A 23968-nucleotide genomic window follows, 5' to 3' on the forward strand; every position below is an offset into this window, starting at 1 on the left:
AGCTGGGTTTAGATGGTTCTTAGAGACAGGAGTGATGTTCTGTCAGTACTTCTAAGGTGTATCATTCTTAACATCGTTATTATTTGTGGTTTATATTTTTTTGATTCCAACATGCTTACTCATGTAGTTCTCTTTATCAGGAGTGTCCTTTCATTTGTGTGTATGTAATAGCCATCTACAATTACAGCTAATATATTCTCTTGTCACTTAATATTTTTCATTTTGTATAATTTTTACACATACATCTTATTCCCTCAACTATATGGTCAACTCTTTGAGCCCTAGAAATTAATTTTAGACATTTTAGAATCACTCTATTTCTAACATAGTGCTTCACGTAAATTTATGATCAGTAGCTATAATTTGAATAAATCATCACTCTTACCACAAACATTATTGAGAATTGTTATGTAGAACATGCTAGTAGGCACTGATGAAAATGAAACATATGCAGATCTTTTAACAAAAACTTAGTGAACACCTCTTGCTTTCCAATAATGTATAAGACTCCAGGAATACAATTGTGCGCCAAAATAAACAGGGTCTGATTTATGTCCTAAAAGATCAGAAAGATGTTAAATAATTATACTAGTTAAAATGTAATTAAAAATTGAGATAAGAGATCTGAAGGGAAGAAACACAGTTGTTTCTTGTAGTTTTGAGTTCTAAATTTTCTAGCAAAAAACCCTCGAAACCAGGTTTTTTTTTTTTCCCTTGAATATACACTAAATACGTTTCTCTAGAAATAATCTTTTCAACCACAGAGGGAACTCTACTCCACTTCTGGAGCCTCCTGTGAATCCACATGCACCTGCGGTTTAGGCGCACCTATCAGATGGACGCCCAATGTGTTTTTGACCGTGAAACGGGAGACTAGACCCTCTTTGTCTGTTCCACGTTTCTCTGGATGAATACTGCCTAGGGAGTACTCGGCTTCGGTGTCCCAGATGAGCCTACACAGTATCCTTCGTTCAGCTAAGGCAGCCACGCTCAACTGAAGCACAGCATCCAGCCTTTCCAGTTTGAAATGTTGGAAGATCATTAATTTGCCATTTGCTCATCTCATCTATAATGAAGGAAATTTTCGAGACTAAGCTCATGATTTCCAGCATTGTCGGCATCAAACTTCCTTGTCAATGTTTAAGTTTAAAAAAACTCACCATAGCTAACCATCTTCTTTACAAGTCAGTTTAAACAGGTGGGCATTCGCATGTGTAGGCTGAACTACGCAGGCATGGAACTGACAGCCTTCCTAGTTCCCCAGAGATCTTACACATTGCTTGGCTGACTCTGCAACTCCGGTGAAGTGCAGCCGGACTCCAGGAAAAGAAATAAAGGGGACATTTTGCCTCTTACCTTAGCTGCGGTTTGCATTTCAGCACTCAGTTTACAGAGATGAAATCTATAACTCTGCAAGCAGTGCTTGCACAAATGAAAGATAAATTTTTCTTCTAGATAGGACAGATCCGTGAGACACATAAAATATTAATGATGAAAGCTTTGGGAATTAGATATATCCCTGACTATAGGTTTCTCTTGACAGTGAAGCACTGTCAGTTTAACCCATTTTTTTCTCTGTAAGATTCCCATCAAGAAAGACATGAAGGGAAAAGAATGCATGATTTAAGATTCAGATGAGCACGGAGTTTTTGAGAAAGGTGGCTTTTCTGTCTTTCATTTTCTTTCATGCTTTGTATTCCTTATCTGCCGTAAATTTCACTGAGTGAAGTAATGTGGTCGATTTGATTCTTAAAGCTTCTCATGTGCTCATAAAGGAAATGGCTTGGGACTAATACAGAAAGTACACATTTCTTATTATTTAATTTAACATACAATATAGTAATAGATGACATTTATGTGATTGAGCAATTCATTCATCCAGAAATTAGGGATGTACTGAATGTGTATTCAAATATATGTCATTAATGAAGGACTGTCTATTCTTCAGACAGTTGATGTACAGCGATTTTTCACTTGCTGAGATTTTATCTTGAAAATCCTTCCATAACCATTGAATGTTTATAATTATTTCCAGGTTTATTATCTCCTTGTAGAATGCTTAGTCACTTACCATAACTCTGAGATTTTTCCTATATGTGTTTTCATTTTATAAGATATAAAGTTTACATTTATTTTAAAGATGATAGAAATGTATCATTCTCTTATTATGGCAACATGAGTACTTATATATTTATAAACATATTTATATATTATATATTTAAGTATCTATAATATTAAATATTTGAAGTTTGAATATTGGAAATTTTTTGAAAATAATAAAGTAATTCTATCAATTACTTTTTTATGCTAACAATTATTTGTAGCGTGATTCAAAATATTTTTAATCATGCTAAAGAACAGAAGTCTTTAAAATTAACCATTGTTCATAGTAATGCTTCAGAAAGAAGACAGTGACCCCAAAATGAAAGTAAATACAACTAAATCATATCTAAGTTGTCACATTGAAAATGCCACTTAATATGCTAAATAATAATCAGAAAAAAGTAAACATGGGACCAGGCCCGTGGCCTAGTGGATAAGTTTGGGGTGCTCTGCTTCAGTGGCCCCGGTTCGGTTCCTGGGCAAGGACCTACACTGCTTGTTGACAGCCATGCCATGGCAGTGACACACATACAAAGCAGAGGACCACTGGCACAGATGTTAGCTCAGGGTGAATCTTCCTCAGAAAAAAAAAAAGAAAAACTAAACTCTCTTTTTCATTCATTCCCTTTATATCTCTACCTAAATGGGACAGATTCTTATAATAGTAATTTTATTTTTACATCAAAATAATATTTCTAAAAAGAAAATATATGATAATGCAATCAGAGAAAATTATCTTTGTTTAATTACCTTTTATTAAATTGAGAATCTTGTCTCCTGTATACCTCTTCTCAGGTACCCCTCTAAGATATTTTTGCTCAATATTATATACGCAATTATCAGGAAAATATAATCCTTAAAAATCACTAATGTAGGGGCCAGCCCAGTGGCGCAGTGGTTAAGTTCGCACCTTCTGCTTCGGCGGCCCGGGACATGGCACTGCTTGGCAAGCCATGCTGTGGTGGGCCTCCCACATATAAAGTAGAAGAAGATGGGCGTGGATGTTAGCTCAGGGCCAGTCTTCCTCAGCAAAAAAGAGGAGAACAGGCAGCAGTTAGCTCAGGGCTAATCTTCCTCAAAAAAAAAAAATCACTGATGTATCCCTAAGGTCTTGTGTTTAAGTTTTTTAGTGTGCGTTTAAGTTTCCAGTTGTTGATATGCACACAAGAACAAATCAGCAGATTCCATTTGGTTAACCAGTCTTGTAGAAAATTAATCAATTCTTACTGCAAAAAATCAGATTTGTTGTTAAAACATCTTGAAATATATTTAAGGTCACACCACTAGTAAGTGGAAAGAGTCAGCAGACATAGTCCATTACAAGACACCTGGTCTTGAAGGATGTTATAATGTTCTGAAAGCCAATACAGTTCTTTCATGATTGCCTGATCATCTGATTACCACCTTTAGTGTCTGGACACCCTGCATCAGTATGTTGGATCCATAAGTTTGGAAACATAAACTTTACAACTCGAAGGTGCTGCTGTGACCAGACACAAAATGCTTGCCCAAAATTCCACTCATTCTGCTACAGGCTTTTGCCTACAGAAATTCCTGGAATCTCCAGCTAGGCCTCCTTCAAGCCTGTCTCCTTTCTGATTGTAAGCCCTGGCCTCAACGTGCTGAGATATAGCTGATTAGCTGGAAGGGTAATAGCTTCATGTTGAGAAATGGTTTATTTGAAATGAGAATCTGAAAATGACTACTATTTTAAAACATAAATCTCCGATGACAAATATTTTTGCCAAATGTGGAAGCTACAGAAGAAAAAATTGCAGGAAAATTACGGAAATCTCAGCAAGGGTGTTTTTGACCACAGAAGCTGACCACAGCACATCTAAGTAGAAATGAACAAAGCTGATGGAGATGCCAGGAGAAGCAGAGAAATGTGTGCCTCAAGAGCATATGAATTTTCACAATTAACCATTGCCTAAAAGAATAAACATTGACCTACTATCAAACTCCAGAAAATCAAGTTTTTGGTTCCTCAAATGTGCCTAAATAGCCCAGAGAAGCGCTGAACTTTTAAAAACATAAATAGTACTTTTAAGTACAATGGAGAAAAGTAATGCAAAATAACAATGTATTTATTCCTCAAACTATCTCTGCTTAAAGAACACACACACGATTTTAAAGACATCTTTAGAGACTTTTCTTCGTGTATTCATCGTGTTGTAGCTGCATGGTTTTCTTCTAAATACCTTTGTTAATATAGTCTGGCAGACATTCAATAGCAAACTGTGTTCCAGGCAACGAATTTATAATGTAGCAGAAACAATCTTTGGAACATTGTAAGCCTTTACATATGATGGAAAAATCAATAACATGTATAAACATGTAACAAATTAGCCTCTGCACTGTTTAGGTGAAGGACAGCTGGGTAATACGGACTGAAGTTTCTTTCTAAGGGCAAATAATTCTGTGCTTAAGTGGAATATTATAAAATATATCTAACTTATTTGCTAGCACAGATAAAATCAATGGTGATGTTAAAAGATAAATATTTGCATTGTCGACGAAAATAATCCATAACCAATCTATAAATGAAAATTTGGGAGAGTTTATTCTGAGCTGAAATCTGAGGACCATGGCCCGGGGCCTTTCTTCCCAAAGGAAGAAAGGGCACTGAAGAAGTTGGGTGCACAGAGTGGTTATATACCCCCAGAGAGGATGTTTCACATAGGATTAAAATGTCCCTTTTACAATAGTCGCAAGACTGCTCTGTCGGCACAGCGATTGATGGACACAGCAGGGCGGCAGGTCAGCTGTCTTGAGCTGAGTGGTCACAGGTGAGCACCGCAGTCAGTTCCTAGCCTAAGGAAAGCTGCTTAATCTTTAAGGAAATGCCAACATTGGGAGGGGGAGGGAAGTTGCATCTTTATCTCAAGGACTTTGTTCTTGCCATAGGGAATATCTAAAGCAGATATACAGTGCGTGCTCAATGTCCACAGTCAGGCTCTTTTGGAAAAAACAAAGTCAGGCTGAATTAGGCTTATACCAAATGTCTTCCTCATGTACTCCAGTATATCCTATTGCATGCCATTTTTATTTGTCAACATATATCTTTATATTACATAATATATACTTCAAATGTTTAATTTACCTACTTTTAATGAATAATTTAATATAAAAGGATGTTGTGTAATATACACATATAAAATAAAATATGTTAAAATATTTATTCTATATTTTTCTGTAAATTTAGAAAACTTTAATAAATATAAGTATAATGCAATTGTGTGGGAATAGTAAATTATCTAGAATACTTTTTATTTTACTTTTATCAATAGTAAACCAAAGAATTGTATTAATAATGTTGGACTTTCTTTTTTCCAGTGTATCAACACTTTCTGTACAGGACAGATTATGACAGCTTCTTTCTTAAGGTGAGATTGGGTTTCATTCACAGTGGAATTCTGAGGGTCATTCACCTTTTCATATATTATCAAAGATATTCCATTAGTCAAATATTCTTGGGGTAGCTACTCATGCCTAAATTGAGGTTATGTGCTCATTAGTTTTATGTACACAAGTTCTATTTGTACAACAGGACTGCTTTAACAGTGAACTCTAGAGGATGTTTATTGGAAATTTCTGAGTTCTTCAAAGCATGTAACTTGCTATTTTGATTAAAACTTGGAAATTAATTGATGCTAGAAGAAAAAATACATCATAAAACAAAAATAAAGTATACTGATACAACTAATACAATTAAGGTATCTCCCAGAGTGAATGTACATGTACACACACACACACAAGCATGTTAATATCTTTAACTTCCTCCTAACATATAAGTATACTAGATTATCTTAATTCTCGTGAGCCATCCAGACTTTTGTGTTTATGTTGTGGGTATTTTGGCTTTACTATTCCGAGAGTTAGAAATTATTATTATTGTATTATAAATTACTATTAGATTTTCTTACATATTTACTACTTGTTTTTACCGTTTCTTCTTATAACCTTCCACCTTATTTATCTGCTTGAATTATGTTCTTATGACTTTCCTCTGGTGAAGATTTTGCAGTTTTTCTTTGTCTGAAAGTATTTGTATTTTCTTCTCATTCTAGAAAATTAATTTCCCTGGATTGTGAGTCTAGGTTGTGAGCAAGTTTTCTGATATCATTGAAGATTTTATTTTAATGTTTTCTGGATTCCATTTATTAGTGGAAGGTCAGTTGTGTCTGGTTGCTATATCTGTGTGGGTAATTTGCTATTTCTCTTTGGCTGCTGTTAAAATCTCTTGATCTTTGTTGTTCTGAAGCTGGCTATGATGTATCTAGGAATAATTTTTATGTATCCCACTTTAAATTTGTTGGCCTCCCTGAATTCCAGGATAGATGTTTTTCAGAAATTCTGGAACTCCTCGTTTTCTCCTTTAATGTGACTTCTTCCATTTTTCTCTATCTTTTAGGTCTCAATTTTTTTCAAATCATTTCCTAGTTTCGTAATGCCATGGTCTTTAAATCTATGTGCAGTTCACTGATTTGATCTGCATTTATGACTTATTTTAAATTAATCTCCTTTTATTCTTTTAAATTTTATATTTTTGCTAAGAAATTCCAGAGTCTTTTACAAATGTAATAATCTCCTCTTTCTTGTTCTTATGTTCAATCCAAGCCTCTATTTTAGTTTTGTGATTCTGATTGCACTCTGCAGTTCCTGCTTGTTGTATCTCCTGAAATCTTATTTTCCTTATGTGTTTTTGTTTTTGACTCTGATCTCACGTATGTGGAATGTTATTGATGAGAATTCTTTAAGGCCCAACTTCGAGTTCCATTCTTAGAATATTCACTTCTACAGGGGGCACTATCCACCCAGGACCACTTTTAAAATAAGTGCTTTGTTTTAGGTTTTTGACCAAATACATAGCATGAGTTCGGATTTCAGATCTGTGGTGAAGACCAACTTACTCTCTCTCTCTCTCTTTTTAATTTAATCCAGCCAACACTAAAGACAAGACTGTATATTTCCTTTTCTGCCTTTTATGCCCATGAGGTTTATTTTTCATTTTATGGAGGAGATCTTCTGTTGTACATTACCCATGAAGCAGTCAAAAGGGCAGCTGAAGCTTTCCAAGGATGGCTAGAAGTTCTCATGAGGAAAGCTAGGTTCAATGATTACTTTTTAGGGTTCCTGCTTTTACTTTGATCTTAGTCCTTGCAAATTTCTCTTTCATGTCAGATCAAAGATTCTTAAAAGGTACTTACATATGTGTATATACACAATTTTATTTTAATTGTTTTTATCTTTTCATCAGAAAGTTTACTCTGACTCTATAGATCCAATATACTGGCTTCAAGAAGAGCTCAAGTGTTTGGCTTTATAAAGATGCTAATACTTAATTCTTTACATTTTGCACTTAGTGTAAACAGTGATATTTTTCTCTTTTGACTCAACTCAAATAACTGACATCTGCTAAAATTTTAATTCAAACTAATTTCCTAACTCTGCATGGCTCAACCTTTTCCTTCCATAATTCTGATAGGCTTCTGTTCCTTCTTTCTCTTCCCTGAAGCAAGGATTTTATCACATTAATCTTACTAAACCATTAAGCCCTGTCAACAGAGAAAATGGGTATAGTTTATGTTTGATTCTGCTTTTGAAGAAAATTAAAAAAGCATAACTTGTGGTCTTCTTCTAATCTTTTAGACTCCCTGAACACACGATATTAATATTATAGCCTCTGGGATTCTTGTAATTATCATCAACGCTTACTGTTTGACTAAGTGGGCAATTCATAAAATGATCAGTCAGGCTCTCTAATGAAGTTACCCATATGGTGGTTGGAAAATGGGGCTAAAACTGGACAGGACACATACACAAGTCTTTTCTTCTCTTTACTCACGTGAAAGATGTGTATACCAAGCAGCTGTTGTTGGCATTTTCTGGGGTAAACATTTCAAAAGTTTCTGTTTACTCTCTTTGGGAGGCTGGCATTTTCACATTGGTTTAAATCAGCTAGACTTATTTGTAGAAAATAGTATTACAATGCTCATGTACCATGTTTTTTAACATAAATCTTTTTTTTAACTTTAAAATACATCACATGCTATTTCCCTGTTTTGTTTTTTTTTTTAGATAATGTGAAAATGCCATTACAGAGACATTCAATTTATAACAAGCTGTCTTTGAGGGAGGGAGGAGCAGATTTTCAAACATAAATTTCAATCCATCAATACTGAGTTTATTTTCATAAGCTGTTTTATTTTTCAATTTTTATTTTTCAACAGTGTCCAATAGCAATTAGAATTCACAGTAATTTGTGTTTTCCCAAATATTTGTAGTGTATGTGGTTCATTTTTCCTTTCAATGCATTGAGGGAAGGGCTCTTAAATTACATTTTCTACTTCCTGCATTTCCTCTGCTCTAGCTACCTGAGGCTAAGCCAAAGAGATAATATCAAAGTACTAAGCAGAAGAAGCTATTTTATTCAAATGCAGTTGAATTAGCCAGCTTATATGAGATATTTTAGTGAGCTGTTGTGCATTGTAGTATGCAATATTAGCCCACAGAAAATTTTAAGCCCATAATCCTTTCATCACAGCAGATATGTGATCCCATATTACCTGTCTGTCGTTTTTGATAAATATGGACTCCTCAAGAATTGAGTAATCATTTTCTTGCTTTTTACTTCATCTCTTTACATAATGTCAGAGTAGTGAGACATTTTCAGTTCACAATGCCTTAGGTTTCTGCTGGTCCTGGTAACCTAGTGGTTAAGTTCAGCATTCTCCACTTTAGTGGCCCGGGTTAGGTTCCCAAGAGTGGACCTACATCACTGGCCTGCCAGAGGCCATGCTGTGGTGGCAACTCACATACAAAAAAATGAAGGAAGATTGGCAGTGGATGGTAGCTCAGGGAGAATCTGCCTCACAAAAAATTTTAAAAGCCTTAATTTTAATCTTAGTATAATAAAATGTGAGCAACTTCACCTCCCCAAGTGCATGATTATCACAACTCCAGTGGAGTTCTTCAGCCTCAAGCTAAATTTAGTGGAAGCTTGAAGGGATACTCTTAGTTAAAATTCTCAGCTTCCATATTTATGTGTTTCACAGAATTTACTGCTTTGTATAAAATCAGCAAGTAAATATTTGTATACGAATTAGATAAATCAATATTTCTACAGTGTTTTAGAAAAAGAATAAGCCCCATTTTTCAAATTTAAAAGGATAAGGCTGAAAATGACTCACTATTACTCAAGAAATGAAAGTATATCCACGGTCTATGGACTTCAAGGCCTTGGAACTGCATGATATGCTAGGGCAATTAGGTCATGAAGGACAAAGCATAGTGATTTTTACTTGAGGAACAAGTGCTATTCTCATAACGCAGAAATAAAAATGTAGTGTTTCTCAGACTTTTTGTTCTCAGGGTCCTTTCTTAGAAATTATTGAGGGGCTGGTCTGTTGGCACAGCAGTTAAGTTCGCTCATTCCACTTCTTGACTGCCCGGAGTTCACTGGCTTGGATCCCGAGTGCGGACATGGCATAGCTTGGCAAAAGCCATGCTGTGGTAGGCGTCCCACATATAAAGTAGAGAAAGATGGGCATGGATGTTAGCTCAGGGCCAGTCTTCCTCAGCAGAAACAGGAGGATTGGCAGTAGTTAGCTCAGGGCTAATCTTCCTCAAAAAAAAAAATTGTTGAGGACTCCAAATAGGTTTGTTTATGTGGGTTTTATATTGATATTTACTGTAGTAAAAATTAAAATATAAATTTTAAGATATTTGTCATTTCCTTTATCATTACAAATAGGGACATTATTTATAAACAACATTTTTGTTTATTTATTTATTTATTTTTCCTGCTTTTTCTCCCCAAATCCTTCCAGTACATAGTTGTATATTTTTAGTTGTGGGTCCTTCAAGTTGTGGCATGTGGGATGCCACCTCAGCATGGCCTGATGAGTGGTGCGATGTCCGCACCCAGGACTTGAACTGGAGAAACCCTGGGCCACCGAAGTGGAGCACATGAACTTAACCACTTGTCCACAGGGCTGGCCCCCCATTTTTTTTAATAACAGCTAACTTTGTTTTTGTGAAGATTGGCACCTGAGCTAACATCTGTTGCCAATCTATTTTTTCTTTTTCTTCTTCTCCCCAAAGACCCCCCAGTACATAGTTGTATATTCTAGTTGTAGGTCCTTCTGCCTCTGCTGTGTGGGATGCCGCCTCAGCATGGCTTGATGGGCAGTGCCACGTCTGCGCCCAGGATCTGAACTAGCGAAAGCCTGGGCCACTGAAGTGGAGCATGGGAACTTAGCCACTCAGCCACGGGGCCAGCCCTAAATAATACTTTTTATTAAAAAATAACATTTTCTAATCAAAGCAAAATTTACTGTAAAGAGTAGCATTGTTTTACATTTTTGCTAATCTCTTTCTGTCTCAATAGAAGACTGCTGGATTCTCATATTTGCTTCTGTATTCACCCTGTCTTGATATTGAACATTATGATGCCTTTGGAAAACTGCACTGTACACTCTTGACAGAATGAGAATTAAAAGACAAATAATGTTTTAATATAATTACAAAAGTAGTTTTGATATTGCAGATCATCAGAAAAGGTGCTGGAGATCCCCAGGTGACCCCAGACCACACTTTGAAAACTGCTGACTTAGTGGCTTAAATCAACAAGATTTTTCTCCCTGGGAGTCTTCAGGTCACCTGGGCAATTGTGCCCATCTGGGCTGGGCTAGACTAGCTTGGCCTTTGCCCGTGGCAGTGAGGGTTCCAGGAGGGAGAGCTGAAGCATAAAAGGTCTCTTGAGTTCTTGGCTTAGAATAGCGCACTATTAATCCTACAGCTTTCTTTTGGCCAAAATACATTAAAAAGTCAACTTATATCACATGGGAAACAGACTCCACTTCTCTTGATAGGAGAAATCACGAGGTCACACTGAAAAGGGGATACATACAAGGAAGGGTGAAGAATCTGGGACATTTCTGCAGTCAATCAACCATAGCATCCTAGATTACCAACAAATACACAATGTAAAAGTAATTCTTTGCCTCATTTACAGTTGATTTAACTCTGCTATACATACTGTAGAAATCGGCAAGAGGCATTTAGAATAGTACTGCCATCTGAAATTCATTTGTTCTGGCCCTACGCTGTAAAGGCTCAAGTATAATGAGGGCCTCAGATATAACTAGGGTCTGAGAGATGGGCTCACACTAAATAAAATACAGAACACATTGAAATGGAAGACAATGTTGCTAATTTCTTAATTGACAATAAGAAATATAAATATTATTCAAGCTGAAAATACATGTATGGGCATAATCAGTAAAATTTCTCACTGTACCCATGTTACAGAACCTGAAGTGAGTTCGCTCACCCGTTGCACAGCAAGCCAATCTCTGACACCAGGTGTGGTGGAAGAAAGTAGGAATTTTATTTTTGCACAGCACTGAGCAAGGAGAGAGGGCAGCTAACGCTGAAATCCCAAACTCCCCAAATAGCTAAAAGGAAGGGTTTTTATTTGGGGCTTTAGGTAGGGGAGGGGGAGCACATGGCGTTGCTGGTCGGAGCTTTCCCACTAGCCTGTCTTTGGCCTTGAGACACTTGCAGAGAGGAGGAAGCCTGTGACCTTGCTGGTCAGCAGCTTTCCCACCAGCCCGTATCTCTTTGCGGGAGGAGATAGTCCAGGTGCTTGTCCTTGACGGTGTCTGTCTTCATGGAGGATAGTGGATTCTGAAGCCAGGAAGCCAGAAAGTAAGCAGGGAATGAGTGTTTTGGTTTTAACCTCATATATGATGGGTTTAATGTGGGGAAATTGATATCAGGGTCAGTATCAGTCAAGTAATACAAAGCACATGGTGGATATGCCATGAAAAATTCACTTTCACAGAGACCAGAAATAGCCGAAATAGGAAATGTGCTCCTTATAGGCAGACAAATATAGAAATCAGAATGTTTTTCTCTGATTATCAATATATATAATTGGAGGTCAGATGAGGAAAAATCTAATGATATTAAACTAAGAGAGCCACATCTAATGATAAGATTTTTTGGTTTTTGTTTTTTCCTTTCCTAACAGGATGGAAAATGCTTAAAGTGTGTATACTGCATCTCTCTTCACCTCAAGGATAACCAAACCATTAAGAAGAAAAATACTAAAAAGTTTTACAGCTTGGGCTCCCTTTCCTCTGGATCAGATGTTGCATACTCAACTGCCTAGAATCATATAGGTAATATAAATGAGTGATGCAGCTCAGTAGTAAAATATTAAGAAGTTGGGGAGGGAGGGGAGATTGTATGAAACCGGAGACAGCCTTACCCATCTAAATGGAATTAGATATTCCTTAAGTCCAGCCACTTGTTGCAATGTGGGAGTGAAACCACTTTGTGACTATGTACTCTAGTTTAAAAAGAAATCAAGATATTTATCTGAAATTCTTCCTTTTTCACACACTGCATGGACCAAGTCAGTCTTGTTAGGATCTAGATTATCCTCAGGTAACTGTTGTTGTGAAACTTATATTATTTGAACATTGCAGATGTTGTCACAAAATTCCCATTTTTTAGATCTTTCAATTGATATGTTGCTTTAGTATTGATATTCATACATATTGATATTGATGTATGGATACTGATATTCTACATATTCATAATCTAGACTTGCTCTTTCTTTAAAACTCTATGCAATCTTTTGCTCTCATGCTTTAAAATGTAGGAACATTTTAAGCAAATTTAATTCATATAAATAAAACTGTAAAATCTCAGCAAAAACCAGAGAGAGAGAGAGTGGGAGAGAAACAGAAATAACGATTTATGTAAATTTACATGTAGGCAGTTTTACCCCCATTTAACTTGGGATACCCCGTTGTGAACCTGGGAAGGAAATGGGAGATAGAAATCTACTATTCTCTGTTTTTGTTAGTTTCCATGTGTGAACATATTACTCATCAAACGGAGTGCTATGGTACTGCTTGAGATGCCTGTACTTAATAGATGATGCCTCAACCCAAAGAGATTGCATTTGGGACTCAATAGAAAAAGCACAATCATTTATAATGTGGGCAGAACCACTGACTGTGGTGCTTCCAATTTTACATAGAATATCCATCTGAAGTGTGGCATTTAAGTTCTACTTCTCCCATATTTGATTATACTTGTTTTACGCTGTCATTGGTGACTTTGAATCTAATGATCACTATGATCTTCGACTCTAAGGACAATTTGGAATCATTTCAAATGCATTGCACTGAGAGTCAGGGAACCTCAGGCTAGTCTCTGTCCCATCAATAACAAGTCAAATCAGTCATTTGGACTCTAGTGTTGATTTTTTTTTTTCCTTCTGCATAAAGTTGTTGTTTGGCTAATGATCTTCACATTTCTCCATAGCATGAATATTCTATGACTATCAGTTTGACTTTTAGGTGGCTTTTTCATAATTTAAAAAGTAAAATATGCTTTGGACCACTGAGTAAATGATAACTATTTTCCTCCATATTACAATATAAACTAATATTCCATTAGAAAGCAATGCATAAATATGTATTGCATCTAATCAATTTTTAGTCTTGTCTCTTCAACCTTCTTTTAAAAAGAAACCACCCAATGCTTTGTGTATAGTAGACTTCTCAGTAAGTGTTTGTTGGTCATTGATTCCAGTGAAGTTTTCCATTTAATGTACTTTATCTGAGGCAGTACCATCTGTACAGGTAGTCACACTCACCAATATTAAGACACATTACAAGCCTCATCTCATAAATACAGACATAGCCAAGTAAAGACCTCTAGCATAGAGTGTCGTCTTTTTTCTTCCCCAATCACACTGATTTCAACTTCAGTATCAATATACAGACACAACGTCTTAGCTGTTTCGGCTGCTCTAACAAAACATCACACATTAGAGAGTTTATACACAAGAGACATTTAATTCTCAGAGCTCTGGAGTCTGGAAGTCCAAGATCAGAGTGCCAGCATGAGTGGATGAAGGTCTTTTTCGGGGTTGCAAACTTCTTGTCATATCCTCATGTGGCTGCTTTTTTTTTTTCTTTTTCCTTAAAGATTGGCACCTGAGCTAACATCTGTTGCCAATCTTCTTTGTTTTTTTTTCTTTATCTTCTTCTCCCCAAAGCCCCCCAGTACATAGTTGTATATTCTAGTTGTGAGTGCCTCTGGCTGTGCTGCGTGGGACGCCACCTCCGCATGGCCTGATGAGCGTGCCATGTCTGCGCCCGAGATCCGAACCAGCAAAACCTTGGGCCACCAAAGCCGAGCACGGGAAGTTAACCACGTGGCCACGGGGCCGGCCCTGGGGCTGCTTTTATGGGGGCTCTAATCTCCCTCCTGAGAGCTACACTCTCCTGACCTAACCACTTCCCAAAAGCCCCATCTCCTAATACCATCACCTTGGGCATTAGATGTTCAACATATGAATTGGGGCAGGGAACACAAACGTTCAGACTATATCACATAAATATCATCCAAATTGTTCACAAGCAATTTTTCTTTTCACCAGTTAGCATGGGATTTCAAACTGCACAAAAGTGACTATGAATTTTTATCCTGTTACTTAATAGTTGTATGAATGTGGGCAAATTATTTAAATCTCCGAGCCTCCTTTGTCTTTTCTATAAAATGGCACACGACTTAGACCTCCTGCCATCTCTTTCCTTCCCTCCTTTAAAATGAAAGATGATATTTCCAACACAGAAAAAAATAAGCTTGAATTCCCAAAGTGCTTTTTTAATAGGATTATAGGGACAACAAATGTTTGCCCAAGTCAATTGCTACTTGTAGTTAAGAAACTTGGTTATTATCATTAAATGGTTGTTTCTAAACTGCCCATCTAAATATAGTTATATGCAATTCAAATTAACCCCTTGACACATTCTAGTCTGAAATCATTACGCTTTCTCAGTTCTTTTTAAGGTTAGTAAGAGTTACACACATTCGTCAATGAATAAAAGGAAAACTGAGTTAGAATCTAATTGCAATACAGTTGTCTTGTAAAAGTTCCCTATTAGGTGTAAATAAAATGTCATCACTAATATCAGGGGCAATAGTTTTAAATTAGATAAGCAGTTCTCTCCTCTATGAAGAAAATGAATCCAAAGAAAGCAATAAATTAATTAATAATCTTCAAGAAATATTTCAGCAACTTCTCCCCTCCATTTTTCTTTTGGGAGCCAGCCTGCTGACACATCATCCAGCAGGAAATTGTGACTGCCACAAGAAGCAGAAGGGAAATTTTGTGTTCTCACACTGGTAGACGACTCTGCTGGTTTTTACCAGGCCAGATCTCTGCCCAAGTAGTTTAAAAGCAGTATGGATGTATTTAATTTATTTGTATGTATTTATTAAATTTATCGATAATACATTTATATTATTTATTTAATTTAGGAAATTAAATACATGTGCTTTATTTATAATTTATTACTTATTTCATTAAACATTAAATTTTATTTATTAAATTCATTATTAATTTATTTGTATGTATTTAAATAGGCTATTTACAAAGCATACTAATGTCAGCATTGGATCAGCAACATCTCCACGATAGCGATAGCTATTCTTTCTGGTGTGACAGCAGATCCAGCCCCACACTCGATTTGTCTGTGCACTGCCTTTTGATATTCCTTTCTTTCCCATGACTCATCCACCCTGACCAAAGCTTGATAGGTCTTGACTCTAATGCTGAACAAATAAAACTATGTGGTACTCTTGATGTAAAAGGTGTACAAAGCTCATGTAAGCATAGAATCAGTCAACTGTTTATTCAGATGCCAATCTCAAGTCCAGGTTGTTACCTGTACTTCTAACCGACTTGCTACAAATCAGAGGTTCCCACAACCTCCTCCTCGGGTTCAGTTAATCTGCTAGAGTGGCTCACAGAACTCAGAGAAACACTTTACTTGCTAGATCACTGGTTCATTAAAAATGGATATAACTCAGGAACTGTCAGATGGCAGCAATGCATAGGGCAAGGAATGGGGAGGGGGGTGGAGCTTCTAGCTCTTTTAGAACTTGCCACTCCCCTAGCACCTCCATGTGTTCACCATCTCGGAAGCTCTCCAAACCCCATGCATCTGGGTTTTTATGGAGACTTCATGACATAGGCATGATTGATTAAATCGTTGGCCTTTGGCAATTGATTCAACCTCCAGACCCTCTCCTCTCCGAGTAGGTTCAGGAGTGGGACTAAAAGTTCCAACTCCCTAATCCCATGGTTGGTTCTCCCAGCAAACCATCCCCATCCTTAAGCCCATTCCAAAAGTGACTTTATAAACATAAGAGACACCTTTAAGCTCTTATCACTTAGGAATTTCCAAGGGTTTGGGGAGCTACAGCTAGGAACCTTGGATGAAGACCAAATATTTATTTCTTATAAATCACAATATCACAACAGGGCAATTAAGTAAAACCCTGAATTTATGAACGTGGTCTTCTGAGTCTAATCACCCTTGTTGTGCCAATCTATTATAGGGTAATTCTGAGGATTAAATATGAAATTTTTACAAAGCATATATCCCTGTGCCTGGCAAATAGCGATCCTCCAAAAATATTAATTGTTGTTATGTTATTTTGGAAAGAGGAATTAATTTGTTCATTTAACGAATATTTGTTGAGGGTTTACTATGTGCCAGGAACTCTCCTAAGAACTAGGGATACTGCATTGAACAAAACAGATAAAGTCCTTGCTCTCAGGGGGCTTACATTCTAGAGAAGGGAGAGGAGTGAGAAAGAAATGGTAGAAAAGATAAACAGAAAAATGTCAGAGAGGTTTCTGAGACAGAATTGACAGAACTGGATTACATACTCCATGAGGGATGGCGTGTGTCATAGAGAGGGCCACAGAAGAAGAGTCAGGAACCATGCTGAGGTTTTTTCACTTCAGGCAACAGCACAGAGACATCGTGTTGTCACTAGCCAAAATAAGGAAGCAGGCCCAAGAATACACGTGGGTAGAGTTGAGGAGGGGACAGAAAATGAGCTTGATTTAGGACACGCCAAATTACAGATGTCTGTATATCCAGATAGAGAAGGTGGGCTCTCAAAATGGTTTCTAAAGATGCTGTGCTATAGTAGGGCAGAAAGAAATTTGTCTTGGTTATGCATCTATCTGCCTCCAACCCCAGCAGAATGCCTGTGCATACTGAACATATGCTTAAAAATCTTGTTGTGGAAAATAATAAATGTATATTTTGAAGAAAACACTATCTGCAACTCCATGACTAACTTGCAGTAAGATTATGATGAAGACATTCTCTTCTGCTTCCCATGTTCACTGCTATTTGATATATTACCTCTTAGATGCAAGTAGCAGACTTGAGTGGTCTGGCTAGCTTGGGTTTACGAGTTCCCTTCAGCAGGAGCAGTATTGTTCTTCCTTTCTAATTATAGCTCTGCTAAGCAGAGATACTTCTTAAGCAGAGTATGAGTTGATATTTAATAAACTTTAAAAGACTCTCCATTAAGAGACTCTAAGCTTCTTAGGGGGAAATCTTATCTTTATATTTGCATCCTCATGATTTATCCATGTACATGGTAGGTACAAAAAAAGTCACAAATAAATTAATAAATGAAGAATTAAAAAAGAATATGATACAACACACAGAGAAATGGATAAACAAAAACAAATAGTAATGCTTCACATAACCTTACCTGCACAAAAATACTCAACCATAAGATTCCAAAGATGGCTTCTATAAATTTAATTCTTCTTTTTTCTTTTGAGAAAGATTAGCCCTTAGCTGACTACTGCCAGTACTCCTCTTTTTGCTGAGGAAGGCTGGCCCTGAGCTAACGTCTGTGCCCATTTTCCTCTACTTTATATGTTGGACGCCTACCACAGCATGGCGTGCCAAGTGGTAACATGTCCCCACCCAGGATCTGAACTGGCGAACCCCAGGCCGCCAAGAAGTGGAACGTGTGCACTTAACCGCTGTACCACCGAGCCGGCCCCATATAAATTTAATTCTGATATTAAAATTTGACTGTATTGAAAATAAATGAGTATATCATGCAAAGAAGTCTTACATTTAGAAACTTTTTATGTATATAACAATGAACATTTTTAAATTAAATTACAAAATACAATGGTTTTAAAGTAATGACACCATACATCAGAGGCCACTTCATAAAAAAAGTCTATTAATGTGGAACAAAATAATATGCTGAAGTTTTGGGTTATTAAAACTGATTTTATAGTGTTTTCACAATTTTCTGAAAATGAAAAAAAATTCAATTTGCACAGGAACTTTGATTTTTTTATCCAATTGACCTATGTCCCTGTGTATTTACAAACATTATGGAAATAGCCATTATTCCAATAAAAATAGAGATAATCTTCAATAACTAATAGAATTTATTTTCCTATTCACACAATTTGGTTTCAAAAGGCATATCCTCACGTAAAATGATTGCTGCACTAACCCATTGTCCAGGTTCCGCTTACAGTGATTTCCCCATGTCTCTGCATTTGTGGGATAATTTATTACACCTATTTTCTCATTGTGACTCATTTGTCCTTTCCCAAGTTAATCTCCCATCTCAAAAATGTACAAAATAAGACTTTTGCAGTATGCCACTCTATGCTAAAATAACCGGCAATCTCTTTCAACCCAAATTCAAAAAAGGAAGACTATGTTGTCAATTTCTGGGCTCTGAAATCAGCTGCCTCTGAGTTCAAGCCCTACCTCTATTACTTGTAGGTTGTATATCTTTAAAAAAGTTATCTAATCTCAATAAACTTGTTTCCCCGTGTGTAAAATGACAAAGATAAAAATGATGCCTATGTCACAAGTTTTCTGTGAAGGTTAGAAGAAATATTGTACATAAAATTTTTTTGGCTATTTTTTTTATTGTGGTGACACTGGTTTATAGCATTATATAAATTTCAGGTATATGTCATTATATATATATATATTTTTTTTTTAAAGATTTTATTTTTTCCTTTTTCTCCCCAAAGCCCCCCGGTACATAGTTGTGTATTCTTCGTTGTGGGTTCCTCTAGTTGTGGCATGTGGGACGCTGCCTCAGCGTGGTCTGACGAGCAGTGCCATGTCCGCGCCCAGGATTCGAACCGACGAAACACTGGGCCGCCTGCAGCGGAGCGCGCGAACTTAACCACTCGGCCACGGGGCCAGCCCCTATGTCATTATATATTTTGATTTCTCTGTAGATAACATCATGTTCACCACCCAAAGGCTAATCACAGTCCATCACCACTCCTTTACTCCTCCTCCTTCCTCTCTTCCCCTCTGGTAACCAGCAATCCAATCTCTGTTTCTATGTGGTTTTTTGTCATTGTTTTTATCTTCTACTTATATAAGATCATACCATATTTGACTCTCTCCCTCTTACTTATTCCACTTAGCATAATACCCTCAAGTTCTGTCCATGTTGTCACAAATGGCCAGATTTCATCATTTATTATGGCTGGATAGTATCCCATTGTGTAAATATACCACAATTCTTTATCTATTCATCCCTTGATGGGCACCCAGGTTGCTTCCAAATCTCGGCTATTGTGAATAATGTTGTAATGAACACAGGCATGTACCTTTATGCATTCGTGTTTTTAAGTTCTTTGAATAAATATCCAGCAGTTGAATACCTGGATAACATGGTAGATCTATTATTAATGTTTGAGGGCTCTCCATACTGTTTTCCTAGTGGCTGCACCAGTTTGCACTTCCACCAATAGTGTACGAGGGTTCCCTTCTCTCCACGTCCTCTCCAATACACAAGTGAAGGGATGGAAAGAGGTACTCCATGAAAAGGGCAAAGAAAAGAAAGCTGAGGTAGCAATTCTTATATCATACAAAATAAACTTTAAAACAAAACTGTAACAAGAGACAAAAAAAGGAGCTACATAATGATAAAGTGAACAATCCAACAAGAGGATATAACACCTGTAAATATCTATGCATCCAACATAGGAGCACCTAAATATATAAAGCAATTATTAATGGAGATAAAAGGAGAAATAGACAGAAACACAATAACAGTAGGGGACTTTTACACTCCACTTACACCAATGGATAGATCATCCAAACAGAAGATCAATAAGGAAACATTGTCCTTAAACAACACAGTAGACCAGATGGAATTAGTAGATACCTACAGAACATTCCATCCAAAAACCATAGAATATACATTCTTTTCAAATGCTCATGAACCATTCTCCAGGATAGATCACATAATAGGCCACAAAACAAGTCTCAATAAATTTAAGAAGATTGAAATAATTCCAAGCATCTTTTTTAACCACAAAGGTATGAAACTAGAAATCAACTACAGGAAGCAAACCAGAAAAGCTACAAATGTGTGGACGTTAAACAAGGTGCTACTGAACAACTGGGTCAATGAAGAAGCCAAAGGAGAAATCAAAAAATACTCGGAGACAAATGAAAATGAAAATACAACATGCCAAATTCTATGGGAGACAGCAAAAGCAGTTCTAAGAGGGAAGTTAACAGCAATTTGGGCCTACCTCAACAAGAAAAAATCCCAAATAATCTAACAGTGCACCTAAAGGAACTGTAGAAAGAGGAGCAAACAAAGCCCAAAACTAGTAGGAGGAAGGAAATAATAAAAATCAGAGAAGAAATAAATGAAATAGAGACAAAAAAAGTCAATGAAACCAAGAGTTGGTTTTGTGAAAAGTACATAAAATTCTTAATACAGTGCCTGGCACTTACTAAGAGTTCAATATGCTGCTATTATCTGCTTCTAATGTTTATACCACTGTCCATTAAAAAGCATCAGTCACTTTACTACCTCTCATCTTTAATAAGTTCAGTCTTTAAAAAGGTCTTTGTTAAGTGCCAATCATATGACTATTACTATGTTAAATGCTGTAGACAATAACCAGAAAACTGAAAATACAGTGTTTGGTACTCCAATTTTAATGATCAAAATTATAATAATTGTAAAAGTTCGCAATAATTACATGCAGAGTGAACATGTAGATAAATGAGGGTATTTCATGAGAGATCTTACGTCATTTCTTAGCTATAATATAGATTTTTCACTCTTATTTCCTTCACGAGAGCTTTTGTTTTAATGCAAAAATCCTACTCCCAGCTCCCAGAATCTCCCGCAGGATCACACTCCCATCCACCCTTTTGCATACCATATAGCAAACAGACTAGTAAAATAATGTCTTATAATTAGAAACACTTTCCTTGAAACTCCACTAAAGCTTTCTCAAATTTTAATTAAAGCCATGCTTTTGTGAGATGTACTTTCAAATGGTAAATTCATCAATTAAAACTCCATTCAAAAATGTTGGAGAACATCTCTGAGGTACAAATTTTCCTAAATAAGGTAAATATAAAGATGCTTTCCTTGTCTTCTATGAGCCCAGAGTTTATTAGAGAAAATAAAACAGCATTGTGCAAAGACATAATTGCAACAAAGTGTTAAAGGTGATATGATGAACAAGTTACAAGTTACACACAAGATGCCAAGAAAATACTGATGACTTCTGCCAGAGAAGGGAAAATCAAGAATGTTTCATCGGGGGAGCATCAGCTGAGCTGCTGAGGTGGGGAGTGTGTATATTTGAACAGACATAGATCATGGTGTTAGGGGTGGAATACTGTCAACTGCTACGGCCAGAAAAGGTGACAGGAGCTGTTAATGACATGCAAAAGAATTTGAACTTTGTGCAATCAGCAAATAGAATTATGGAATCTCATGGTTGAGAGTGACATGGTCAGATTTGTTTTAAGAAAGACTATGCAGAGGAGTGTGGCAGAGGGATCTGAAAGATGCAAGATATTCTTTAGAGACAGCAGTTGAGGAGTCGGCCCCGTGGCTGAGTAGTTAAGTTTGTGCGCTTTGCTGCAGCGGCCCAGGGTTTCGCTGGTTCGGATCCTGGGCGCGGACATGGCACCGCTCGTGCGGCCACGTTGAGGCCATGTCCCACATGCCACAACTAGTAGGACCTGCAACTAAGATATACAACTATGTACTAGGGGGGGATTTGGGGAGATAAAGCAGAAAAAAAAAGATAGACAATAGTTGTTAGCTCAGGTGCCAATCTTTAAAAATAAAAGAAAGAGACAGCAGTTGACGGAACAGTTTTAACAGCATGTGTCTGAAATGTTCTGGACTGGATGCTCTTGCTTTCAAGGCTGGAAAATTTAAATATCTTAGGTCAAATGGGACATAAAATTAAATATCATATTGATTATAAGCCATTGCTAACTATATATAATATTTTATATTGACTAATTATTACGGCACATGTACAATATTTTTCTAGGAAAAATGAATGAGCACATTAAAGTCTAAAACTATTATTTCAAAGATGAACTTAGCAAAGTGAATTTTAGAATTAATCAAATCTCTGGAAACTTATAGTAAAAGCTATCATAATGGCCATGGGGCATTGAAAGATTCTGAACTCTTTTGTGAGTCGTGAAATATTAAGCTATGTTTGACATAGTTTCAGTGTTACATGTATTCACATAAATTCCAAATTTTTGGCTAATAGTTAGAGTGGAAAATTTCCCATTAAATCAGAATGCTTTATTACTGGGCCAGAAGTTTTAACCAGATAGAAAAACAGTTAAAATGTGTAGTCTGTAATGACCTATATTCTCCATATTTTTCCTCATACGAATTTCATGGAAAACCATGTACATTTAAAAATTCTGGACAAGAAACATAGTGTATTACACTATAAGATTTGATTAAGTAATTAATTATTAAACATTAGAGTAGGCAATGAAGCACAAATGAGAAATGTGATTTTAAAATTATAAATTCAGAATACAAACATAATGAAAAGAAGATTATTAAAGAATACAAAAATGTATAATTATTTTTAAATAATGCTTCTTGTTAGGAAATTTCAGCTTTGTCACTGGCAATTGTTTTTGTGGAGACATGGACGACAGAAAAAGTCTTATTTTACTGCTTAGTTATCAGAGGGCCAAGAGTCAGAAAAAAACACATGAAAATGCTTCCCGCGGTCTCCTCACAGCCTCTTTCACCGTCTATTATGAGGCCAAATGGTCAGTTTGCTCATGAGATGAGGCGTAGTGTAGAAGTTAAAAGTCCTCTATTTCCTGAAGGTTTCCAAATAAGGGTTCATTAGAGCTTTCTTTTGCTACTATTTTTCTTTTAAGAATGTAGACATATTTATTTATCATACACTAAGGACTGGTTAATAATGATTTTAGAAACCAAATCCAATGCAGATTGAAACATGCACATTTTCAGTGGCAGTTGCCTTCTCTTTAGTAGAGGGAGCCACACACAAATACTTGGCTGTTGCTACTTTAATTAGAAAGGACCCTTTTCATAATGTCTCCGGCTCTGGAGGAATTATGAACACACAGATTGGAAGAGCTAAGAAAGCTTATTTAACTAAGCTGTCAACAGCAATCTCTCAGATCTGTTTGAATTTATCAGGAGACAGGGATCTATTTGAAATGCTGACAATAAACACAGAACCAGTTCCAACAGTGTTACATTTAATACACAGGGAAATACTACAAGGTTAAAGGGAGTTGGCAGTATCTATAGTAAGTGTACCTGCCCTTGGACCCAGCAATTTCACTTATAGGATTATATCCAAAAATTATGCACAAAGGCATATTACAATTTCTACCGCAGCATTTTTTGTAATAGCGATTGTTTGGAAACAACTTACAGATATATTTATAAGGAGAGGGCCAAATAAATAAGTGTTTCAATTAGGCGATTCAGCAGTATAAAAGAATAAAGTACCCTATTTGTACTGATATGGAAAGATTTCCAATATACATTAAGGAACAAGAAGACGCAAAGCAATACACATAATGTGGTTCAATGTAAGTGTGTTACTTTAAGCAGGTGTCTGTATGTGTGTGTGTGGGGGGTGGGTGTGGGTGTGTGGGTGGGTGCTCATGGGTGT

Source organism: Equus quagga, chromosome 19 (genome assembly GCF_021613505.1).
Source record: "Equus quagga isolate Etosha38 chromosome 19, UCLA_HA_Equagga_1.0, whole genome shotgun sequence".
Taxonomy (NCBI): domain Eukaryota; kingdom Metazoa; phylum Chordata; class Mammalia; order Perissodactyla; family Equidae; genus Equus; species Equus quagga.